Source organism: Cervus elaphus, chromosome 29, assembly GCF_910594005.1.
Source record: "Cervus elaphus chromosome 29, mCerEla1.1, whole genome shotgun sequence".
Classification (NCBI taxonomy): Eukaryota; Metazoa; Chordata; class Mammalia; order Artiodactyla; family Cervidae; genus Cervus; species Cervus elaphus.
Genome location: NC_057843.1, coordinates 18,859,006 through 18,885,534, shown reverse-complemented (window position 1 = coordinate 18,885,534; position 26,529 = coordinate 18,859,006). Strand labels below are relative to the sequence as shown.

General features: G+C 36.1%; 1 long non-coding RNA gene and 1 pseudogene across 1 annotated transcript in view; one reads left to right on the top strand and one right to left on the bottom strand.

Moving 5' to 3' along the window:
• Positions 1–26,529, top strand: part of LOC122686126 — a 248,883-nt gene that overhangs the window by 209,227 nt on the left and 13,127 nt on the right. The window lies entirely within an intron of this gene.
• Positions 17,486–19,452, bottom strand: LOC122686123 (annotated as a pseudogene).

The window sequence follows — 26,529 nt, the reverse complement described above, 5'->3', positions numbered from 1 at the left end:
TTATCTTGAGCTACAGAAATCTAATTACTTTCACATGAATGGTTTAAAATACTTGAAATTACATTTGTCCTCCTTTTTAAATTAAATACCCTTGGTTATTTTCTATAATTTCTTCAGTGGCATATAAATTTATCCTGTATAACATTGAATTGCTATATACCAAGGACATCACATTTTGAATTAGATACATCATTTGTATAAAATAAAGATGAAAGTATAAAAAACTTTAAAATTGGTATTCTATTTCCCCTTTCAGCTATGAGGAACTAGTTTTGTTGGATCAATCATTATTTTAAAAACACATTAGAAATTAAATTCTCTCTCTTTCTCTCTAGATAGAGAGATAGACATACACAATAAGTATCTCTGTAACCTCTGAAATCTTGAGTGAAAGGAAAGAAATGGTTCATGAAGCCTAAAATGAATCTTTCAAACAGTTCAATGTCATATGTTTGTACAGATGATTTACTTTTCATCTAACTTGTTGTCAGAATCAGAAGTATATGCTTTCTTTATTAGTAATACACAATTCAGATACTAGGTTTTATGATAATTTCTGTATAGAATATATAATGTTCAATAATAAATGTCCAGGCATACAAGAAAATTTTACCAGGAGAAAAACAAGAGAAGAAACCCATAGGCAATTCAGACTATGGTGTTACTCAAGGCAAAATTTTAAATAATTGTGATTGATACGTTAAATGTTAAGAATTAGTTTTGCTGAGAACTGGAAACTGCTAAGAGATATGTCATATGGATATTGTATAAAATAAAATATGAGAGCTAAAATTTAAAAGCAAATGAATGGGTTTAATAGCGAAGTTACATGGAGTTAAAAAGGCGAGGGTGGGATGTTCAGAGAGAACAGCATTGAAACAAGTATACTATCAAGGGTGAAACAGATCACCAGCCCAGGTTGGATGCATGAGACAAGTGCTCAGGGCTGGTGCACTGGGATGACCCAGAGGGATGGGGGCGGGGAGGGAGGTGGGAGGAGGGATCAGGATGGGGAACACATGTAAATCCATGGCTGATTCATGTCAATGTATGGCAAAAACCACTACAATATTGTAAAGTAATTAGCCTCCAACTAATAAAAATAAATGGAAAAAAATAAATAAAAAATAAAGAAAAATTTTTAAAAAAGGAAAATTAGTTAACTGGAAGATAGATTAGTAGAAAATGTTCAAATGGAAGCATAAAAAGTCAAAAGGGAAAAATAGAGAAACAAGTGTGTTCTATAGAGCATAGTGACAAGTTTACCTAATGTATAATTTGTGATCAAGTTTTAAGAGAAAGGAATGGAGCAGATAAAGTACTTAAAGGGATAATAACTGGTATTTTGTAAAATTGATTGGAAATATGAAACACAGATTAAAAATGCTATAGTGCTTCTGCTTCTGATTATGACTAAGAGAAACTAGATATATTCCCACATGCTAAATGGCTTTTAAAAAGAAAAAAAAAAATACACAAAACACACATTTGCCAGTCATTGAACCATGAGCAACAGAAGACAATGATTCTTGAAGGAAGAAAATGAATAAAATGAGGCCTCTGACGGCCAAGCTTGTAGCCTAGCTAGAATTTCCAGGGTGCAATGTGGGAGGGCACCTGGACAGAGATTAGCAGTGTTCTTAAGTTGAGCAGTAGAGTTCATCCATTGTTTATTTATTTATTTGGCTGTGTCAGGGCTTGGCTGCTGCTTGTGGGATCTTCATTCCATCATGTGGGATCTTTTGTTGGGGTACCAGGGACTCTTTAGTTGGGGTGCATGAGCTCCAAAACACAAGACCTTCGCCAGTTGCAGTGCACAGGCTTAGTTGCTCTGAGGCATGTGGGATCTTAGTTCCCTGGCCAAGGATGGAACTCTCATTCCTTCCATTTCAAGAATTCTTAACCACTAAACCAGCAGGGAAGTCCCAAGAGTTCCTAATTTGAAGCAGACAAGAAAGGTAGAACTTGGGAGGCAAAGTGCTGGAGAAATACTGTGCATCACCTTAAGAAATCAAAACTACAGCTATATATCTTCCCCCAGAAAATCAAAACACACACACACACACACACACACACACACACACACACACACAACAAAGCAATAGTACTATATGACAGGATCAGATGGCTATGCCGGCAAAGTGAATAAAAAATCTAAAAAGGAAATAATACCGAATCTATGTAAGTTTTTTTAGAAAACAGAAAATGAAGAAATACTTCTCAACTCATTCTTGTCAACATGCATTACCCTGTGGTATAGTCAAAGAACACTAACAGAGGAGAAAACCAGAGATTCATGAATTAAGCTATGCAGATCATCAGAATGGACCAAATGGAATCTAAAAATATATTTAAAAAGTATAGTAGATTGTGACTAGGTGAGATTTATCCCCAAATTCAAGATTATCTTAAAATGTTAAAGTTTATTTTTTAAGATGAGGCTAAGTTGCTGACAGAAATAATTTTTTATATTGGATATGAGTGTTAGTTGCTCAGTTGTGTCTGACTCTTGTGATCCCATATGCTGTAGCCTGCCAGGCTCCTCTGTCCATGGAATTATCCAGGCAAGAATACTGGAGTGGGTTGCCATTCCCTTTTTCAGGGAATCCTCCTATCCCAAGGATTGAACTTGGGTCTCCTGCATTACTGGCAGATTCTTGACTGTCTGAGGCAGTATCATTAGGTATATTAGATATGAAGTTGTCATCCTATTCACTGCCCCTTTTAATGTCTTTGTTCATGGTTGTTCAGTTGCCTAGTCATGTCTGACTCTTTGTACCCCATGGACTGTAGCATGCCAAGCCTTCCTGTCCCTCGCCATCTCCCTAAGTATTCCCAAGTCCATGTCCATTGCATTGGTGATGCAATCCATCCATTTCATCATCTGACACCCTCTTCTCCTTCTACCTTCAGTCTTTCCCAGCATCAGGGACTTTTACAATGAGTCGGCTCTTTGCATCAGATGACCAAGGTACTGGAGCTTCAGTTTCAGCATTGGTCCTTTTAATGAGTATTCAGGGTTCATTTCCTTCAAGATTGACTGGTTTGATCTCCTTGCTGTCCAAAGAACTCTCAAGAGTCTTCTCATTCACCACAGTTTCAATCACAAACCATGTGGATCACAACAAACTGTGGAAAATTCTTAAACAGATTGGAATACTAGACCACCTGATCTGCCTCTCGAGAAATTTGTATGAATGTCAAGAAGCAACAGTTAGAACTGGACATGGAAAAACAGACTGGTTCCAAATTGGGAAAGGGGTATGTCAAGGCTGTATATTGTCACCCTGCTTAAATTATATGCAGAGTAATCATGAGAAATGCTGGACTGGATGAAGCACAAGCTGGAATCAAGATTGCCAGGAGAAATATAAATAACCTGAGATATGCAGATGACACCACCCTTATGGCAGAAAGGGAAGAAGAACTATAAAGCCTCTTGATGAAAGGGAAAGAGGAGAGTGAAAAAGTTAACTTAAAACTCAACATTCAGAAAACTAAGATCATGGTGTCCAGTCCCATCACTTCATGGCAAATAGATGGGGAAACAGTGAGAGACTTTATTTTCTTGGGCTCCAAAATCACTGCAGATGGTAACTGCAGCTATGAAATTAAAAGATGCTTATTCCTTGGAAGAAAAGTTATGACCAATCTAGACAGCATATTAAAAAGCAGAGAGACATTACTTTGCAAACAAAGGTCCATCTAGTCAAAGCTATGGTTTTTCCAGTAGTCTTGTATGGATATGAGAGTTGGGCTATAAAGAAAGCTGAGCACTGAACAATTGATGCTTTTGAACTGTGGTGTTGGAGAAGACTCTTGAGAGTCTCTTGGACTGCAAGGAGATCCAACCAGTCCATCCTAAATGAAATCAGTCCTGAATATTCATTGGAAAGACTGATGCTGAAGCTGAAACTCCAATACTTTGGCCACCTGATGTGAAGAACTTGCTGATTGGAAAAGACCCTGATGCTGGGAAAGATTGAAGGTAGGAGGTGAAGGGGATGACAGAGGGTGGGATGGTTGGATGGCATCACCGACTCTATGGACATCAGTTTGAGTAAGCTCTGGGAGTTGGTGATGGACAGGGAGGCCTGCGTGCTGTAGTCCATGAGGTCACAAAGATTCGGATGCAACTGAGCGACTGAACTGAACCAAACTGAACAGTTTGAAGGCATCAGTTCTTTGGTGTTCTGCCTTCGTACAGTCCAGCTCTCACAACTGTACATGACCATTGGGAAGACCATGGCCTTGACTATACAGACCTTTTTTGGCAGAGTAGTGTCTCTGCTTTTCAGCACACTGCCTAGATTTGTCATGGTTTTCTTGCCAAGAAGCAATAGTATTCTGATTTCATGGTGCAGTCACCATCGCGGTGATTTGAGAGCCCAAGAGGAGGAAGTCTGTCAGTACTCTCCTTTTTCCCTTCCCTTTGCCATGCAATAATGGGGCTGGATGCTATGATGTTAGTTTTTTTAATACTTTCTTTTAATTCGGCTCTTTTACTCTCCTCCTTCAAGTTCATCAAGAGGATCTTCAGTTCCTATTTGCTTTCTGCCATTAGAGTATTATCATCTGTTTATCTTTCTCAAGTTTTATCATGCCTTTTGCTTATCTGGGTTTCTACCCATTATCCTTTCCCTTCCCTGAAAAAATTCTCCTACTAGTTCTTGTAGTGCAAACCTTTTGAAATTAATTTGAAAATTATGTTAATTTTTTTCTGTCTAGAATGGCATTTTTTTGGCCTTCATATTTTTTAGGATTCTATCTAAGGTTGATGGGTTTATTTCAACCTCATACAGATACTATTTCTTTTACTTCTAGCCTTCATTGTTTTGGTGACAAGCTAGTTACTTTTTTGTCTTAATACCACTTTTCCCTTGCATATAATCTTTTTTTCCCCCTCTGGTTATTATTATTATTATTATTATTTTATTGGAGTATAGTTGATTTCCAATGCTGTGAGAGTTTCAGGTGTTCATCAAAGTGAATAAGTTATGCATATATCCACTTTTTTTTAGAATCTTTCCCCATATAAACCATTAAAGAGTATTGGGTAGAGTTTTCTGTGCTGTATGGTAGGTCCTGATTGTAAAACTGTATATCTGTTTTATATATATAGTAGTGTGTCTATATCAATCCTAATCTCCCAATTTGTCCCTCCCCACCCTTTACCTCTGGAAAACATAAATTTGTTTTCTACATCTGTAACTCTTTTTCTGTTTTGTAGATGATTTCATTTGTATCCTTTTTATTTCATATATAAGGGGTATCATACGCTATTTAGTTTCCTGAGGAACCTTCATATTGTTTTCCACAATGGCTGCATCAGCTCACATCTCACATTCCCACCAACAGTGTAGGAAGATTCCCTTTTCTGCACACCCTTTCCAATCTTTGTTATTTGTAGACTTTTTAATGATGGTCATTCTGATTCATGTGAGGTGATTCCTGATTGTAGTTTTGAATTGCACTTCTCTAATTAGTAATGTTGGGCATCTTTTCATGTGCCTATTGGCCATCTGTATTTCTTCTTTGAAATAGTGTCTATTGAGAAGTTCCTTTGTGGTTATCGCTATGTTATACATTTGTATGTGTGTTAGTCACTCAGTCATATCCGACCCTTTGTGACCCTGTGGAGTGCAGCCCAGCAGACTCCTCTGTCCATGGGATTCTCCAGGCAAGAATACTGGAGTGGGTTGCCGCTCCCTTCTCCAATACATTTGTATAACACATACAATATTATTACATCAATTATTTCATTAACTTAGTGGTAAAATTACTTATTTATATTAAATTTTAACAGTTCAGGAATGGGTGTTATAATATCTAGGGTGACCCTTAAGAGAATAGAAGGAGATGCATACTTAGTAAGCTGATAAAAGGGTAAATAGAAAACTGAAAAAATTTTAATTACTTATAAATGAAGAAAAGAAAGGAGTAAAAAAGTATAAAAATGGTGGAGCAAAGAGAAAATAGTAATGTAGCAAATTTAAATTGCAGTATATCATTAAGTACTCGAGTAAAGTAACAACAATCAGATTCGATTAAGCACAAAAACTTGATATAGTCCTACAAAGAATTCCTACTTTAAATACTATTTTAAAAGTTTTTATATTTAAGGGTTTCAATTTACAACCTTTGAGCAAAATAAATATTTCTTGAGCATTCACTTTAGATCAGACTCACAGATTCATACCATGTAAGGATAAAAAGACATGTTATTTGTTCCTAAGACCTCATTTTCTCCCGATAAAAAAGATATAATTTCAAAATATCAGAAAAGAACTAATGAAACCTATTTTTAATTATATCAACAAATCAAATGGAGACTTTTTTTCAATTCTGTTTGCATTTAAACTCTTTTGGGGGGTTCATATATATATATATGCCTCAAAATATATTGCTGTGATTCTATTTTTGAGCACGGCAGGTAAGCATATTTATGCAGAATTAGCATGAATGGACCAGTGTGAAGCATCTGTTCGGTGCAGCGTGGCTTTCCTCCAGGGTTAAAATGTCAACAGAGCATAGCAACTTCTTCAGAAAAGGGAAAAGTGAACTTTCATTGTTTCTAGGCAGACATAAATATCATAGGTAGTATCATAGCAGACAGATTAATGGACTTAGGAAAGAGTGGAGAAAATGGAGCCCTTTTATCATTTGATCAGTCTTGTATATTCTTTCCTAATTTTCTGGTTGTGCCAAAACATGCTTTTTTTTCTTTTTTTTTTAAGATTGAAGAATCAATCAAGTTATTCATTGTGAGCACTGTACATTAAAGACTGTGACATTATCATTTGACAGTCTACAGTAGAAGATGCTGAAGTGCTTATGGTCTACGTACATGGTTCCATGTTTAAGAAACAATATGCTTTGTTAGACAGTTTTCATATGCATTTATATTTCATATAAATTCATACCTAAGTAATGATATGCAACTAAATATGTATATTCATGTCTCAATACATATACATCATATCCAAACATATATGTATGGATATGGATACATATGGCATTCCTGATGGCTCCAATGGTAAAGAATCGGCCTCAATGAAGGAGACTCAGGTTTGATCCCTGGCTCAGGAGATCCCCTGGAGGAGGGCAGGTAAACTCACTGCAGTATTACTGCCTGGAGAATTCCATGGACAGAGGAGTGTGGCAAGCTACATGGGGTCGCGAAGAGTCAGACATTAGTAAGCGACTAACACTTTGAATTCTTTCCACTTTCATGGGTACATATATAAATAAATATATAAATGTTAAAATATATATTCACTCAGTTCAGTTCAGTCTCTCAGTTGTGTCCAACTCTTTGCAACCCCATGGACTGCAGCACGCCAGGATTCCCTGTCCATCACCAACTCCCAGAGCTTACTCAAACTCATGTCCACTGAGTCAGTGATGCCATGCAACCATCTCATCCTCTGTCATCCCCTGCTCCTCCCACCTTCAATCTTTCCCAGCATCAAGGTCTTTTCTAGTGGGTCAGTTCTCTGCATAGGGTAGCCAAAGTATTTGAGTTTCAGCTTCAGCATCAATCCTTCCAATGAATATTCAGGACTGATTTCCTTTAGGATGGACTGGTTGGATCTCCTTGCAGTCCAAGAGACTCTCAAGAGTCTTCTCCCACACCACAGTTCAAGGCATCAATTCTTCGGCTCTCAGTTGAGAGTCCAACTGTCACATCCATCCATGATGACTGGAAAATCCATAACTTTGACCAGACATTAATTATGACTGTATAAATATACAAATGCATATGCATACACAATTCTTATCAAACTAGTTTTTTTGACAATACAAAACTCTCTCCTAAATATCATTAGGAATTTGTATTGCCATTCATAATAAATGACTATTGCTCTTTGATTTTATTTATGAGCAACAAAAGTCTTGGATATGACCCATCTTTAAATTAATTTAGCTTTTATCAAAGTCAAAATGAGCTTCAGTTGACTCCATTTTTTAACCTATCTTCTTAAATGTACCTTGTTCAGTCCTCCATTTTCAGTTCAAGTATGGAGTCTTTTCTTTTCTGAAATAAAAATTTGTCTTCTGAAAGAATATACTTTAACAAGTCTCAAGGAATAGGACATGTATGCTTCTAGAAACTTAAAAACAAAATGATTAGTCATTGAAACTTGGATTTAATAGCCAGGAAAATTATAATCATTTTAGATTTTTGAGAGGACTAACAGGAGGAAAAGTTATCTTTACTCTTGCCAAAAGAGAATTTTTGTTTGTTTGCAACAATATACAGAATTTATTTTGCTCTTAGTTTCTTACCAAAGAACCTTGTTATCTTCACCTGTTTGTCTTCACTGGTAATTACACCTTATTTAAATTTTGTGAACATTTGTTCAGTGTAGGATAAGAAATACATCTCTTCTTTTATATTTGAACATGATTGAAAGCCTGAAAATTACACATTTTAAGCTATGACTTGGGCTGTAAGCTTCTTAAAACCTTAAAGTGACTAAAATCAAGCTGCTTAAATTTTATCATGGAGAGAAAAAATAATTTTATCATGTTATTAGTAAATAAATCAGAAGGTTGTAGGTTAAACACAGACAACAATGTTTTTAATGCCAAGATTAATTGGGAGGTAATTGCAGTCCAGCTTATTTAAACTTTACCATATTTTATAATGTTTTGAGATAGTAACCAAACATGAAGTGCTTTTTTTGTGATTTACCTAACTGGAGATAATGAGAAATCAACTTTAGTGTGAGCCAACAGAACTAATATCATTTTATTTTCATTATCCCCATTTCTGTCACATAGTAATGTTATATTAGAGATTAGTGTAAATCAACATAACTTTGCATTTATGGATTTTTTAGAAAGAAAAAGAAGAAAATAATCTTTAAAGGAAGAAAAGTGTTTGTGGAGGTGACATACCAAAAAAAAGTGTTATTATTTTAGGTAAGAAATCAATTATTTCTTCCTTCTTGTATTTTTTCCTTCTTTCTTTCCTTTCTTTCTTTTTTATTTTTTATCCTTCTTCCTTCATTATTTCTTAAAATATTCATCCTGATGCTTTGGCACAATGTGGAACATATGACCTCTATTACTTAATAACTTCTCCTTATCCTTACAAGTCAATCTATGTTTTCTCCTCTTTCTGTTTTCAATAGAAAGTAAGATAGTGTTAAAAGTTACTGGTCCTAGGATAAATATTATTATTCAGCAAACTTCGAGGAAAAGGTTATATGTTTTGCTATATAGAATTAGCAATATTACCTTTAATTTCCCCCTCAAAAACAGTATGCCAGTATATTTCCTTCCCCACTCAGAAATAGCATCTGTTCAAAACTTATGTAAAACAGGAAGCTGCACATGAGAGCTGGGTATTAAAAGAGTTTTGAGAGTCACATAAAGGCAAGAGCTTAGCAGAATAGGGAAAGGACTTAAAGAAGAGCAGAGAGAGATGAATCCTCTGCCAGAATAAGAAAAACACATAAAAAGCAGACTCTGATTTTGATTCTGAAACTCAAATGTGTCTTCCCTGGCATAGAACCAGAGAGGAATGAAGCAAGCTGCACTTTCTGTTTGTCACAAGTCTCAAAATATGCCTCCAAAAAAACAGATTTTTGGCACAGTGAGACCCCAAACATCCAAATGAATGGCTGACTTTTTCTCTTTTTACATGAACTGAGTAATGGCATCCCATTCTCTATGTATGTGAAGCAGCCTATTCATGTGCGTCATGTTTCAATCCCCAGGATTATCAATCCCCTATCTTTTTTGATTATACACCAATAGTTTCGAATGTTTGTTGATATGGGGTGTGTGTGTGTGTGTCCAGTGTCTTGGCCTGAGAAATCACATGATGAAATATGTAACATCTTACATTGTCAAATTGGGAACTTGTGTCAGAGAATGATGGGAGACCTACCAACAGAACATACTTTGAAGGAGTTTCTGTTAGACAACTCTGAAACCATTTGAACATAAGAACTGATTATAAAAGCCCTTATAACTTTCTGAATAAAATGGAAATCTATAAGGGAAGAATGAAAGTAAAACTTTTCTTACAATGGAATGTCCTTTAACATAAAAACATTGACAGATTTAGAGAATCATCACTTGAAAACCATAAAGGTGTCATTTATTCAGACAAAACTAATAAATGCATGTTAAAATCATTTGATAACAGATTATTACAGAAAGGACAATTTTATAGTTGTAAAACCAAGGCAAATACCACTTCAAGTGACCAAAGTTAAGACCATCAGCAATGGGATAAATTTATACTGTTACATGCTGACATGAAATACTAAGAATAATCAATATGACTCATGAACAAGAGGGGATATTAGATAAATCTAAATTGAGGTACATTTCACAAAATAATCACTGTGAGATCTTAAAAACATTGTGAGGTCATGAAAGGCAAAAGAGGGACAATTTGCTCCAAATTAAAAATGATTAAAAATTCATGACATCTAAACATCATACTTAATCTTGGCCAGACACTTTTTTTTTTTGCTTTGAAATACATTATTAAATTTTGATAAATTTAAATAATAAATATACTTTCCTCAGCTCTTGACTTCCTTACCTCTAGTCTTGATGTAGACATGAGTTACTCAAGTGAAGCACAAAATATATCATCCACCTTTTCAAACTATCAGTGACAAGTTACTAACGTAAAATTCAAACTTCTTACTACAATCATGGTGACTTATTATTCCAAACTGGGATACTTTTGAGAGTGAATACACGTTTTAAACATTCACCCCTAAATAATAGGCATGCTGCTGCTTCAGTTGTGTCCGACACTGTGCGACCCCATAGATGGCAGCCCACCAGGCTCCTCTGTTCATGGAATTTTCCAGGCAAGAGTACTGGAGTGGGGTGCCATTGCCTTCTCCAAATAACAGGCATAAAATTGGGTATATGATCACCTTAATTACAAAATCTCATGTAGCCCCCATTAATTCTCTGGTCTTCTCCTACTGTGTCTCCTGAACTACACTGTTGCAGTTACTTTGGCATTTATGATCCTATGAACAAGTTAATAAGTCCTCTACCACAGAGTCTTTGCCAATATCACTTAGCCCTGCCTGGAAGGCTCTTGCCACAGATTTCCTCACAGTGAACTCTTTTATTTCCTTGAAGTCTGTGCAGCAAAGTCACTTTCTCAGTGATGCCTTCTCTGGCTGTCTTACATAAAATTTCAATATTCCATCTTTAAAATTTCATATCTCTCTTTTCTGCCTTATTTTAGGCATTTACTTATAATTTATCAATATATTATAGAATATGTACTTTAATGATTTATCTTGATTGCTATCTGAATTCCATATGAGAACATAAGTTTAAAAAGGGCAAGTATTTTTGTTTGTTGGATACAGTATATATCCATATCTCTTACAATAATGCCTAGTACTTGATAGGCAATCAATAAATATTCCTTGAAAGAACTAAAGACTGTGTTTTATCATTGCAGTGAAAAATACTAAATTTACTGAATGTTTAAGAAAAATAAAGTCATGAATTATTTGAAGAGTCAACCTAGATCTTTACTATAATACATATGTTTATTCATGGCAATAAAAAGAAATTGAGCATTTGTTATATTAAAGTAATAACATATATTTATATCAGAGTCATAATAATAAAATATAAATAGTTCTGAGCAGCATATAGTTATTCTTCATCCTCAGATTGGGTTGAATTGGGTTGAATTGGGTGTTATTTTATTGTTTTGCTTGCATCCCACTGATTAATTGTTAGGTAGAATATTATTTTTTCATGTTTTTTGGGAACATTTTTTTCCTTTTCAGAATTGTGTCTTTTAAGTCCTTTTTATTTGGTTTTTAATAATTTATTTACTTTCTATAAAATCATAAGCTTATTCATTGTGGTTTCTATTAAATACAACATTTTATATTATTTTGCCATAAAGAATATGCAACAGCATCTTATAAAGTTTAGGGACTAGAAACATGTTTAAAGGATTCATATGTAAGCTTACTTTCCTAAATGTGGATTTGAAGTCAGCAACCTGGGTTTAAATTCCAGAACTGTACTGTATTCTTGTATGATTATTAGACCAGTGCATAAAATCTTCAAGCTTCAGGACCTCTTTCCATGGTTATTATAAAGTGGAGTGAAATAATGAATTCTAAGCACTTAGTGTTACATTGTTTTTTATTAACTATATAGTAAGTTTTATCCTTTTAAGGTACTCTCCTATTATTAGGTTTTATTTTTATTGGTTATCATCTTTGTTGAATAATTTCCATATACATACATATTTGCAATGATAGAGTATATTTAATTTTATATCATGTGTTTTGCTTAATAGCATATCATCAATAAGCTTAATGCAACAACATAATATGCATAATTTTAATTTTAATGAAATGCATATTATTCCATCTAGTGATGGTATCATAACTTATTCAAATATTAGACTAGTATTAGGCAGTTAATTAAAGTGCTTTTCAAGTTACAAATCAGGGTGTAGTGAGAGGCATAATCATAAACTCATGATAGGTGTACAAATATGATCATAAAGCCTTTTAGGAAAGCAAGTTTGGAATGATACCCAAACTTTAAACATATTCATTCTCATTGACTCAGCAATTCCATTTCTGGGACTCTGTCCTAAAGAAATTATCAGAAATGAAGACAAAGATTTATGCACAAAGATTTTTACCATGTCGTTATTTATGGCAGCAAACAGTTGGAAGCAACCCAAATGTCCTGCAATGAATGATTACCCATTTCTTAGTGCAGCCATAAGAATAAAGAATAAGCAGCTCTTTTAAAATATACTTGGAAGAGTTTTAAAATAGGGAAAATGCTCAATATAAAACAACAGATTTTATATGTATAAACTTTTAACATGTACATAAGCAGGAAAATGTTTGCAGTGTTATCTCTGAGTAGAGAAATCATAGGTGATTTAAAGATTTTTATCAATTTACCATATCTTCTACAATGAGTAGGCATTACTTTAAAGCTAATTTTTTAAAGAAAGTAAAGCTACTGTTAAATTACTGATAGTGACATCTATGTTGAGGTGAGGAATTCTGAAGGATTTGGCATGCTGTGTGTTATAGTTCAATACTGATGTCCTGACACCTTTGTTGGCGAGCATGATAATGTATCCCAAAGGCAATGTCAAACCTTAGCCAACCATTTTCAGCTTTTCTCTGCTCTGTGGACAGTCTCCACATTGCAGTGCTCTAAAAGGAGAATAAAGTTGAAGTCTTAGTAGCAGCAGGTTCATCTACAATCCAATTACTTGGAAAGTAAATGTACCATATCTAGTTAGTGATACTGTTTAATATTTAATCCTGTGACATGAAAGCATGAACGTTAGAGTTCTATAGTAAACCCTAGAAGCATGAAAATAAAGCATAAAGGTAGCAGGTCTTAATATTTCTACAGAAGAGCAAAACTCCATATAAAAAAATTACCCTGCACATGTGCTGTTACAGCAGGAGACATGAAAACTCATTCAGTTCTCATTTTTTCCTTCTGTCCAAAATAATTAAAACTATACTAGGTCTGTCACAATCTTTGCAACTGTCTTCTCAAATTTTGTAATGACTTACAGCCCATTTAAAAATGAGCATTATTTAATAAGTTCACATAGTTTTGAATTTGAACTTTTAAAAATAAGTTTCCAATAAAAATATAGTAGGAAGATGATTTAGACTCATTATCATAGGAATCATTATTTCCTATTTCTCCTGACTCCTCTTAGCTAGAGAAACCGAGACCTCCAAAATGCAAGCTCACTCTCATCAAGACTTAAACCAGTTCTCATCTAGGAAGCAGAATGTAGGAAACCTTATCCTTACCAATGGTAGAATGTGGAACCATCCGTTTTATTCTTATTATAATATTTGGGTATAGAGGGTGAATCTACCAATGAATAGCAAGTACACTCAATTGCAGAGTAGTTTACAGAAATGCCACATTTGCTTATTTGCCATAATTAGATCCAAGCTGCTGCATACAGTATTATTCTAATATGTATACATAGAACAACTAAAGAACTCTTAAAATAGTGGTTTGAAGTACTCTTAACTTGAAATATTAATGTAAATAAATTGTATTTTATTTTGTTATTTATTTACGTTTGTTTCACTGTAAACATCCAAAATACACTAATTTTAGGCAAACTGAATGTTTCCTAAACATGAAGAAAATTGGATTTAGACCTAATGCCTATAGGAAAGTATCTTTGTGACTCCTGTTTCTACCCTGGAGTTTATCTGTGCTAAGATATTATAGTAAGGGATAACAAAAAGGTAAGAGAGTTTGAATATTGCTTAACCATTTATTAACTGTAAAAGGCTATTAATGTTAGTCGCTCAGTCATGTCTGACTCTTGGCGACCCCATGGACTATGGTCCACCAGGCTCCTCTGTCCATGGGATGCTCCAGGCAAAATACTAGAGTGGGTTGCCATTCCCCTTCTCTAGATCTTCCTGACCCAGTGATCGAGCCTGGGTCTCCTGCATTGAAGGCAGATTCTTTACCATCTTAAATGTTTGTAACACACAAAATTATTATGCCCAAATACTGTGATACACTAAATTTGAGGAAGGTGTTAAGCCAGGGTCATAAATATCTCTGACTCTTTCACCTCCACCATTAATTTAGTCATTACAGGAAGATTTAGTGTCAGAAAGTTTGCATTGCATCCTAAATTTGTGTTCTTCACAGAAATTCTGTGTGAAGATGGTGTCAGTAATAAGTGTACCTCTTAAAATATTATAGGTAAATTATAAATGTTAACGAAAAAGTAAAATTGAAAAGGCCACATTGTGCAACTTTCACTGTTCTCAGAACCAAAGTTACTTGACTCTTCAATAGAAGCAGAGTTGAAATCTGGGATCTGTGATGGAATGCACATACATGCAAGTTGCCTAGACCATGAAATCCATGATTTGCTAGAACTTTATCCATTTCTGCAAAAAGCATAAGTTCCTTTCCACAACTTGTCTCTTTTGCCATTAGAATCTCCGCCTACCTTTGTGACTGATACAGAATCAGTACCACCCATTGCTATTTCACCCACACACCTTAAGAACGAAAAACACATTTTCCTCACAACCCTTCCTCTGGGCCCACATCTCTGCTCTTAAGGAATGAGGGGAAATCCTTGACAGACTCCTGGACATTTCTGCTCCCTTTGCAATTTCTTTTCCCAACTTCCCACTTCTCAATTACTTGCTCATTGATTCAGGGAACTCCAGCAGCATTTCATCTAGTAAACTGTCCTTGATATTACTGGTCTAAATTAAAGTCTTCTTTGTGCCTTCTGGTACATCCCTTGAAAATTTCAACTCTTGAACTTAGCATGTTATTAAGTGAAAATAAATTAAGATTTAGTGCCTAGCCAAGAATAGGGGCTCAATGATTGTGCATTGAATAAATAAATAAAAAGGAGTCAAGCATGTAAATCCATGGCTGATTCATGTCAATGTATGACAAAAACCACTACAATATTGTAAAGTAATTAGCCTCCAACTAATAAAAATAAATGGGAAAAAAAGAGAAAACATAAAAAAAAAAAGTCAAGGCTAATATAAGAGCTGAGTGTACTACCACCTTTTCTCATGGCTGAAATCTTATCGATAACATACAGCTTTCTCAGGATGTTCCCTGAAACTTAGTTAATACAAAAGGCCACTAAACCAGAGTTTTGCTACACAAATGAACACACAGTCATTCTAATATTTAGGTTTTACATTATTTGAAATTTCTGAAATTTCTAGTCTGCTTTTATTTTTTTGAACTTTAAAGACCAGATTTATCTGGAGATAACAAAAAACCCCAAAACCCAAAGGATGGGATTTTACATCTCAAGACATCTCCCAGGTAATAAGTCTATAGATTACAAGTCATTTTCATAGAAGATATTTTTGTACAAATTTTACATGTAATGAGGAGCGGGTCATAAATCCCTGTTTGTTTTAACGGGGTGGCAGAGTAGAGGAATGGGGAGGGGGGAAGCTTTTTTGTATACATCTATTTGGAAGGAGTAGACATGAAGAGGGCAAACCCTACCTTTTCAACATCTATAGCAAATGGTTTAAAAAAATACCCTCTCAACCTTGGGTATCTCTAAAAGCCACTTCCTAGCTACTAGCCACTCCAAGCCAATTATTTAAAGTTACTTCACTTGGTATGTCCTTTATGTCCACTGGGTAAATGATTCATTATGCTCACTGCTGCAGCACTCATAAACCAACACCCTGCAAGGTTGGACAGGGTCTAACCTAGGACTGATGGGAAAAAAGCTTGCAAATAAAAGAGACCAAGGTGTCTCTTCTCTGTAGGTACCAATACTGCCCATAAGGACACCATCTGTTGAGCTGATAGTACCAAGGTGCACATAAAAGCAGGCAAGTAAAGCTATTGTGTTGCAAGAGAAGCAAGAACATTGTTAAATTGTTCCCCATTATCATTCATTCTCAAAAGGAATGCTAAAAAAATAAAAAGAACCGACCCCCCACCCCACCTGGCAACATTGGTCTAGGCCACATTATAAACCCAAACATTTGTGTGGGATTTCAGTGCAGAGATGGAAACTTTTTTAAAAAGCACACCCCTCAACACCAATCAAGGTTGTAAGAAAGGTTTCCAATTTAATTTCTCTTCACCCCAATGTGGGTGAGTGGCCACACTCACCACCTAAGACTGGTAATTCTAAAGTTTCCTGAGGTGCAAAAGGGGTCAAAGCAGCAGAAGCAGGAATGGCTGGAGGGAAGGAGTGAGACTCAAGACATGCAGGAGCCAGGAAAGGGTAAAACCAGGACACACAAAGATTTGGGAATTCCCACGAACCCTAAGTGCTTCCTGCTCCAGGAAGTAAACCATTCATGTGTTTACTGGAGGTCATATACCATTTTCTCTGATGCAAGATAATTCACCAAACCCCCAACCTTCTTTTCAAACCACGATTTCCCCATTTATTTTGGTCACCAAACAGTCCTATTCTTCAGTGGCCTGTAGACTCACTCCCACCTACCCCCCTGGGGGGTACAAATGAAGGAACTCCCTGTAGGCTGGCCCCAGTAACTCAGAACTAAATGAGAGGAGGGGCTGGCAGCCTCCTGGAGACTGAAACATCAGAGACTAAACCTACCTTGCTGAGGATGGAGAATTTATTCAGGTAATATTTGAGAATTCATGTATGCCACAACAGGATAGTAAGAATTAAAGGTAGGAACCTCACTCTTCCTTATACCTGTCTACTGTCCAACTAGATTCCAGACACTGCATCACTGCCACTGCATTTTGCTAAACGGAGGCCCATAGGCATGAATCACACAGGCAATGCACGTGCCATAAAAACACACCACAACTTTTCCATTAAGAGCTGTACATATCTTTCTCTGGCTACACTGGTGATTCTCCTGTTAGTTCAATACTTTAAAGGCTGCAGCAGCATGCAAAAGAATTTCATTTTGTGTTTTTTTTTTTTTTAATGTTAAGAAAGGTCTCCAGGAGATGGTGAGTTTTATTTTGTCTTGTCTGGATAGAGGTTTGATTTGCTCTCAAATGTTCCAGGGTGGAGAGAGACTAGGAGAAAGCACAGAATGCAGAGGTCTATTCGGTGTAACCTCCCTCACTTTCATCTTCACAATCGATGGCAAGAGCAGCATATTTGCTTGCAGAACTGAACTTTGAGGCTGGATTTTCTTCAGCTTTCTTTGGCTCAGGTGCAGAGCTGGAGTCATGATCCTTTTTGCCATCTTTCCTGTCTGACTCCTTCCAGTGGTCTTTGTTCGCTCCATCTCCCAGACCACGGCTGGAGTTCCCACTTTGGCCTTTGGGGGCACTCACCCCATCTACTTTATTTTCATCTTTCCTTGCCCATCGCTCCTCAGGTGGTTGAGCTGGAACTACTTTCCCTCCACCACTTGGAGGGGACTGCTGTTCTGTGTCTGAGCTCTGAGATCGAGCAGGAGGGTTGGAACTTCGCTTCCCCCAAGCATGCTCCTTTGGTGGAGGGGCTGGCATTACCTTAGCGGCTGTTCAGGTCCAGGAGGCTTAGAAGTTGGAGACTGACAGTCTTCCTCTTTATTGGGGGTTTCATTTTCTAGAGACTTCTCACTCTCTCTTCTTCGTGCATCCTGGTCTGACTTACTTCTGCCAGATGTGGGTGAGGTCCCAGTCTGTGATGACTCACTTCCTGTCCTCGATCGTTCCCGTTCCTGAGTTTCTTCACTTCGCCAACTTGGGTGTCTCTCCCGAGGCCGTCGCTCTAGTTTTGGCTCATCCAGCTGACGCTGCAGTTTCTCTTGTTCCTTCTGTAGCCGCTCTTCTACTTCTCGCTCTCTAGCAGCTGTGTCAACAGGCTTTGCCCCTCCAAAGATAGAGGCTGGGAGGTGCTAGCGGAGGAATCATCTTCCTTAGGAGTACTCCGAGGCTTTGGGTTCAGTTTGGGTCTTTGGGGGCGGGGGGGGATCTCTATCATCCCGCCTGTAATCATCCTGAGAGTAATCATCTCTGGAGCTCCAGGACCGGTCATCTCGTCTGTCGTATCTGTATTCCTAGTGGTCCCCGCCTCCCCCGTAGTCGTCATCCCTACAGTACCTGCTACCGAACGCTCTTCTGCCACTGCCTATCCTGGAATCATAGCCTCTGTCATAGTCTCTGCCACCTCGGTCATCATAGCGATCTCGGCCCCCGTATCAATCCATGTCCCAGCGTGGGCCATCACGGTAACTGTCCCGATACCCATCACGGTATCAGTCTGAATCGTAACGATCTTGATACTTGTCTCCAAAGCTATCATCACCCCTTCTAGGCGGGTAGTCATCAAAGCTGTCTGCAGCAGGACGGGCCCTCTGTATCTGTTTTGTCAGAATCACAATTTCTATCTCGGCCAAAAGAACGATCATCCCTGTCTTTATCCTGTCCTTGATCAGCAACGTCCACTCGAATTCTCCTATTACCTAGAGACTCTTCGTTGAGGCTCAGGGCGCTGAGCAAGGAATCCAGGTCCTCAAACTTAGCCTAACCAAAACCTTTTAACCTCTCAGGATTGCTGGGTCCATGCAGTAAATGCACTGCACTGATATTTAATCCTCTGTAAAGAATTCCTTAATGGATTCTTCTGTCACATCATAGGGCAGCTTCCCTAGAAAAGCAGAGTAGGGTGGAGATTTGGGAAGACGGCTCTGGTCGATATTGGGTTCCCGAGCAGCCCGTGGAGCAGTGGGCAGGATGGAACGGTCAATTGGAGGTGCCCGATACACATCATCATTATTACTATGCCAAGGGATTGAAACATCCCCTTCCAGATCGTCTGTTTCATCAGCCCAGCTGACTGGTGTGGGGACATAGGTGCTGCCTCCACCAGTCCCTCCATCCTCAGCCAGAAAGTCTGTTAGGGAGATAGTCTTCCCCTTCTTATTCTTCTTTTTCGCTGAGGCCGCCATGTTGGGAGAGGGAGAGAGAAAGCAAAAGCTCTAGTCGGCTTTTTAAAAAAAGCTGGGTAAAAGAATTAGAATGGCAGTCAACACTTTCCCCACCCCCCACAAAATCTTAAGGAGCAACACAGTTACAAAGTTCATTTTATAAAATTCAGTGACTGAAAAGTTCTAAGAACAGGGACAAAATCCTCTTTTATTCTTAGTTCAAAGAATATTCTTATACCAATGGGAAGTATATGAATATTTTGAAGCTAAGAATAAAGGTATATTGTACTTTGTACATATAACATGCATGTGTATCTCAGACTTGAAATTTAACGTATTTATGATGTTACTGCAGATATTTAGCTATTGAATAAGTTAGGTAGGCAAGGTTCAGTTTTTATTACTTAATCACAGAAATAATCTAAAGAAAAATGTTTTAACATTTCATTAATTCATGTAATTTATGATGTATTAAAACAATTATATCTTCAACTGTATAAAGTTGTCCATTTCATGAACCAAGGTCAGAGGGTTCAAACAGAGACCGAACCTGAGGGTCAATTCTCTCCTATAATACTGCACTAAATACCTTTTGTTGACTGTGTATCTGACATTTGCTATCCCATTCTATGAATTGCTTAACTTCATTGAACCTCAGTTATTCATCAATAAAATGAGAACAGTTCAGTTCAGTTCACTTGCTCAGTCATGTCTGACTCATTGCGACCCCATGGACTGCAGCACAGCAGGCCTCCCTGTCCATCACCAACTCCAGGAGCTTGCTCAAACTCATGTCCATCGAGTCGGTGATGCCATCCAACCATCTCAATCTCTGTTGTCTCCTTCTCCTCCTGCCTCCAATCTTTCCCAGCATTGGGGTCTTTTCCAATGAGTCAGTTCTTTGCATTGAGAGGCCAATGTATTGGAGCTTCAACTTCAGCATCAGTCCTTCCAATGAATATTCAGGACTGATTTCCTATAGGATTGACTGGTTTGATCTCCTTGCAGTCCAAGGGACTCCTGAGTCCTTTCCAACACCACAGTTCAAAAGAATCAAAAAAAGATCAGAACAATAAAAATATATCTCAGCATTGGTTAGGTTAAAATGAGAAAATATGTCTGGCACATGAGAGAAGTCAAATAATCTTTCTTCAGGTTATCGTGTAAATATGTTGGAATTGGCTAGGGGAAGAAAGTTAGCCTTCAGCAAATTTGTCTGGTTCATCACCCTGCTCTCTACAAAATTTGGAAAAATTATGAATGAACATCCTTGTCTGCATAGAATTGTGTAATTCTGCTCTTTAATGTTCATAGTGTCCCATCAGCTTTATTTAGGCATCTGCACTATTTTTAGCTCAAAACTAAATTTAAGCAAACGTTACAGAGTGGACAGTTGAATCATGTATCTAGATTGGGTCAGCAGTCTATAGCCCACAAGTCAAATCCAGCCTGCTCCCTATTTTGTAAATAAAGTTTTATTGTAACACAGCAGGCTCATTGTCTGTGGCTGCTTTTATACATCAGTGGCAGTTGAATTGTTGCAAACAGATCATCTGGCTAAATATCTTATATTTAGTTCTTTAAAGAAAATGTTTGCTGAGCCCTCATTTACAGAATTGAGGAAAACAAAGCTATAGTACAATTAAGAACGGCTTTATTTTATTGAAGGGGAAAATTTTGAATAGAGTTATGATTTGGAATATATATGCAGGAAACCCAAGAATCATTCAGTTTCTTTTCCATTTTCTCAATGAAGTACAGTTGATTTACAGTGTTGTATTACTTGTTGATATACAACAAAGTGATTCAGTTATACACATATATACACTTTTAAATATTCTTTTCCATTATGGTTTAATCACAGAAATTGAATATAGTTCTCTGTGCTACACTTGGGACCTTATTGTTTACCCATTCTGTATATAAAAGCTTATATCTGCTAACCCCAATCTCTCCCTCCATCCTTCCCCCAGTCCTCTTGACCTGGAAACCAACAGTCTGTTTTCTATGTCTGTGATTCTATTTCTGTTTCAGAGGTAGATTCATTTGTGTTATCTTTGAGATTCTACACATAAGTGATATCATATGGTATTTGTCTTTTGCTTCCTGATTTAATTCACATATTATTATAATCTCTAGTTTCACCCATGTTGTTGTCAATGGCATTATTTTTTATGGCTGAGTAGTACCCCACTGTAAAATTATACCATGTGTTTTTTGTCCAAACATCAGTTGATGGACATTTAGGTTGTTTCTGTGGCTTGGTTATTGTGAATAGTGTTGCTATAAGCATAAGAGTGCATGTATCTTTTTGAATTATAGATTTGTCTCAACATGTGCCCAGGAGTGAGATCCCTGGATTGTATAGTAATTCTATTTTTATTTTTCTAAGGAACCTCTATGCTGTTTTCCACAGTGGCTGCCTCAACTTATATTCCTACCAACAATGTCAATACCCTTTCTAGCCTTTGTTATCTGTGGACGTTTTAACGATGGCCTTTCTGACTGGTGTGAGGTGGTACCTCATTGTGGTTTTGATTTGCATTTTTCTAATAATTATTGATGTGGAGCATATTTTCATGCATCTTTCTGTATTTCTTCTTTGGAGAAATGTCTATTTCTTCTGCCCATTTTTTTGGATAGGGCTTTTTGTGTTGTTGTTGAGTTGTATGAGCTGTTTGTATATTTTGAAAATCAAGTCATTGTCTGTCACATCATTTGCAACCATTCTATAGATTGTCTTTTTGTTTTGTTCATGGTTTCTTTTCCTTGTAAGTTTGATTGGGTCACATTTTTTTAATTTATTTGCTTTTATTTCCATTGCCTTGGGAGACTGACCTTAGAAAACAATGGTAAAAATTTATGTCAGAGAATGTTTTGCCTATGTTCTCTACTAGGAGTTTTATGATGTCATGTCTTATGTTTAAGTCTTTAAGGCATGTTGAGTTTATTTTCATATATGGTGAGAGGGTATATTCTAACTTCATTGATTTACATGTTCCTGTCCAACTTTCCCAACACCACCTGCTGAAGAGGACATTGTCTTGCCATTATATAACCTTGCCTCCATTGTGGAAGATTAATTGACCATAGGTGTGTTGGTTTATTTCTGGACTCTATTCTGCTCGATCAATTCACATGTATGTGTTTGTGCCAGTACCATGCTGTTTTGATTACTGTAGCTTTGTAGTACTGTCTGAAGTCTGGGAGGGTTATGCCTCCTGCTTTGTTCTTTTTCTTCAGTGTTGTTTTGGCAATTCTGTGTCTCTTATGGTTCCATATGAATTTTAGGATTATTTATTCTAATTCTGTGAAAAACATCATAGGTAATTTGATAGGGATCACATTAAATCTGTATATTGCTTTGGGTAGAATGGCTATTTTAATAATATTAATTTTTCCAATCCAAGAGAATAGATGTATTTCCATTTATTTGAATCATCTTCAATATCCTTTATTAATGTTTCATAGTTCTCAGTGTATAAGTCTTTCACCTCCTTCATCAGGTTTATTCCTAAGTATCTTATTTTGGGCATTGTAATTTTAAAAGTTTAAAATTTAAAAAAGAAATTCCCTTTCTGATATTTCATTGTTGGTATAAAGAAAGTGAAAGTGTTAGTCGCTCAGTCATGTCTGACTCTTTGCAACCCCATTGAGCATAGCCCACCAAGCTCCTCTGTCCATGGAATTCTCCAGGCAAGAGCACTGGAGTGGGTAGCCATTACCTTCTCCAGGGGATCTTCCTGACCCAGGGACAAAACCTGGGTCTCCTGCGTTGCAGGCAGATTCTTTACCATTGAGCCACCAGTTAGTATAAAGAAATGCAACAAATTTCTGTAATCTTGTATCCTGCTACCTTGCTGAGAATTCAGTTTCTTGAAGCAAATTTTGAGACTGACTGTAGATTTCCACAGCAGTAAAATGTGACAGTTTCCTTGTGGATTACTCAGAGTACACATGATTGATTCAGTTTAAAGGATTTCATCTTTTGGGCAGTTAAAATTATTCAATGTGATCAAACTTGGTTGAAAAGCAGTATCTCCTCCACATGTTATTATAACCATATGATTTTCAAAAATCAATAAACTGGACAATAATAGTAACTTATGGGTAAGAGTTCTAACACTGATGTTATAGGTTTGCAGTCAAACTAGTAGCTTATCATAAGACAGTCTTATTTAAGGGAATATTATTTAGTTCCCTATTTGCAATATAGATAGATAAATAGATAAAGTAACATATCACTACTTTTCATGCCTTGATTCCTCTTTCATTAGCTATACAAGGACTGGAACTGAAAAACTGAGCAATTATTACTATCTAGTTTTAATATCTTTCATATTTAAGGCTCTCAGAAAATGTTTTATGATGGCAATACATCAAATTTATTGTAGTTGTCCTATATGGCTAACTCAGGGTAGATTGTCTAATCCTGTCTATGGAAAAATCTCAAAGAGTATATACATCCCGAAATGCAATACAAAAGAGAACAAGAGAAAAAGAAAAATCCTATGTAATCCATCTGACAGAGGAATAGCAAATGTTAATATTTTTCTCTGAACAAGGTTAATATTCTCTGTGTTTGTATATCTTTTTCTCTTGTCATCTATTGTACAAACCACTCTAACTCTGTTTTTTTTTTCAGCTACACCACTATATTGTACAAACCACTCTATCTCTGCTTTTTTTTTTCAGCTAGATACTATATTGTCTATCAATACACTTAGACAACACTATTTTTAGTATTCCAACATAGAAGTTTGTTATACTTTATTTTTGAAACTTCCCATTACTAGTGCATAAATTCTGTGGTGTTTTTTATTATTTGCAGGTATAAATAAAGCTCTGGTATCTACCAGATGCTTTTTTCAACCACTTCTCTAACCTCTTTTGACAAATTCCTGAAGTAGCAATACTAGTTCAAAGTGTATTTATTTATTCATTTGCTAACTTACATGTGGTTTATAGGATAATTACCACTCAACTTTTCTCTGTTTGAATATTATAAATGTATCAAAAAATCTGTTATTATAACACCAAAAGACTGTGCAGACATATTATTCTCATTTATAATTCAGAAATCCAGACATCTAGAGTTCACACAAAAATATGCTAGAAAATGTTTGCTTTGTCTATACTGGGTCCTGAAAATATATATCCCAACACATAGAACCTCTTTAGTGGCATAAAAGTGGAGAGTATATACTATTATTCCACATTTATATCCTTGTGTATATGAGAGTAGTAATAGCAATATGCAAATACTTGCATTATGTCTAATATAATGGGAGCTGATCTACTACAGGAATTGATATCATCAGAGAAATTGATTATCATGACTTCCTAAAGGTTATTACATGGAAAAAGGAATGAAATAAATCAAAATTATTACTCTACAAAGAATGAATATTTTTAGCTTGATTTGACTGAAATAGTCTTATGTTTCCTTTAAGGTATTTTTCCAAAGATTTATGGCATTCTAAAATACTTTCAGTACATTTTTAAAGCAAAAATAGTGCTGATTTTGCACAAGAAGCAAATGAAATTTCTTAATTTCATTTAAAATAAGCTATCATATTGCCTATTTAGTAAAGTAGCCAAGATCCTTACTGCTTTACATACAAAATAGAGGCTGTTGAGTATTCTATAAATTAGATAATGAAATTGTCTATTGTATGAAGCAAGCTATCTTTTCCTTAATCAGACTGCCTTACCTTACATATTTATAGATATTTTATAAAAATCTAGGTTGATATTCCTTCAAAATTATATAAACAAAAGGGAAAATTTTATTTTTACTGACTAAGCATTGAAAAATCAAAGAGCAAAAACCAAGCCATTTCCTTCATCAGGGGATCTTCCCAGCCCAGGGATTGAACCTGCATCTCTTGTGTCTCCTGCATTGCAGGCAGATTCTATACCTGCTAAGCCATTGAGAAATCCCAGTTATTGATCTAACCATCTTCAATATAGAAAATGTGATCCTGAAATGTTACAAATTAGCATTATTTATCCACATAAAAATTATCACCTATACTAAAAACTGGTAAACTATTTGTGTCATCTGAAAAATTATGGTGCTACCCCTTTCTGGCCGTATTCCCACCTATCTTCTTTCTCCTACATCTCACTTGTTGCCATAGTCTATTCTTGAGGTGCATTACCATGATAGAACAAGTGGTCAGACTATAGCATGTGTCTAGTGGAACCAGTAAGATTTTACAGAGGACATAAAGTCCAGGATGGTTAAGAATTTGCTTTGGGGCCAAAAGGGGTCCAAACTCAGAGTGATCAGTAGACCTGGCTGGCCTCTCTGAAAGACAGGTACAATAATGGAAATAAAGCAATGTATCTTTATTCCTCCAATAATCTTTATTTTGTTATTGCATGTATCTTACACACCTAACCCCATACCCTAAAAAGTAACTTCTGTGTTCCATAAATGAATGCTCATTTTGTTTCATATTTTTCCCAGAGATTTATGCAGTGGAAAATGTATCCATTTTTGAAGATACTTGTGTTTAAACCTGCTTAGAAGCTGGAGATGGAGTAGAGTTATATATTACATAGACTTCATGGCCTGAATTGCAGTAATTTTCTTAAAATTTATATAAGTTATATACATATAAAAGAATAGTTTGTCAGTTTTAAGACTCAAAGACCAAAATCTTCAGTAATTTATGTCCATCAACTCATTTAAACCCATAACAACTGATGAAATAAGTACTTCTTTTAAAAACAGCGTATTTGTAATGAGACAGTGAGTCAGAGTATTAAGTCACAATGCAAATCCATGCTGTCTCACTTCTAAATACTGAATATGCACCTAAAATAACAATAATTAACCTTTATTGAGTTCTGTCTATGCCTAAGAGATTTTGATATACATTAAATGGATTGACTTATTTAATCTTTAAAATAAACTTTAGAGGTAGGTATTAATACTAAAAGTATCACATCTAGTGCAACATATCTATGAAATAACAAAAGATGGAAGAAAACCCAGGCAGTCTTTCTTTATTGTGCAGCCTGGAAAAATGGATTATTTATTATAACTTTGAATTAGAGCAAGGACTGCCTGCTCATTTTTCTCTCCCAAATTATCTTGGTTATTGTAACATTT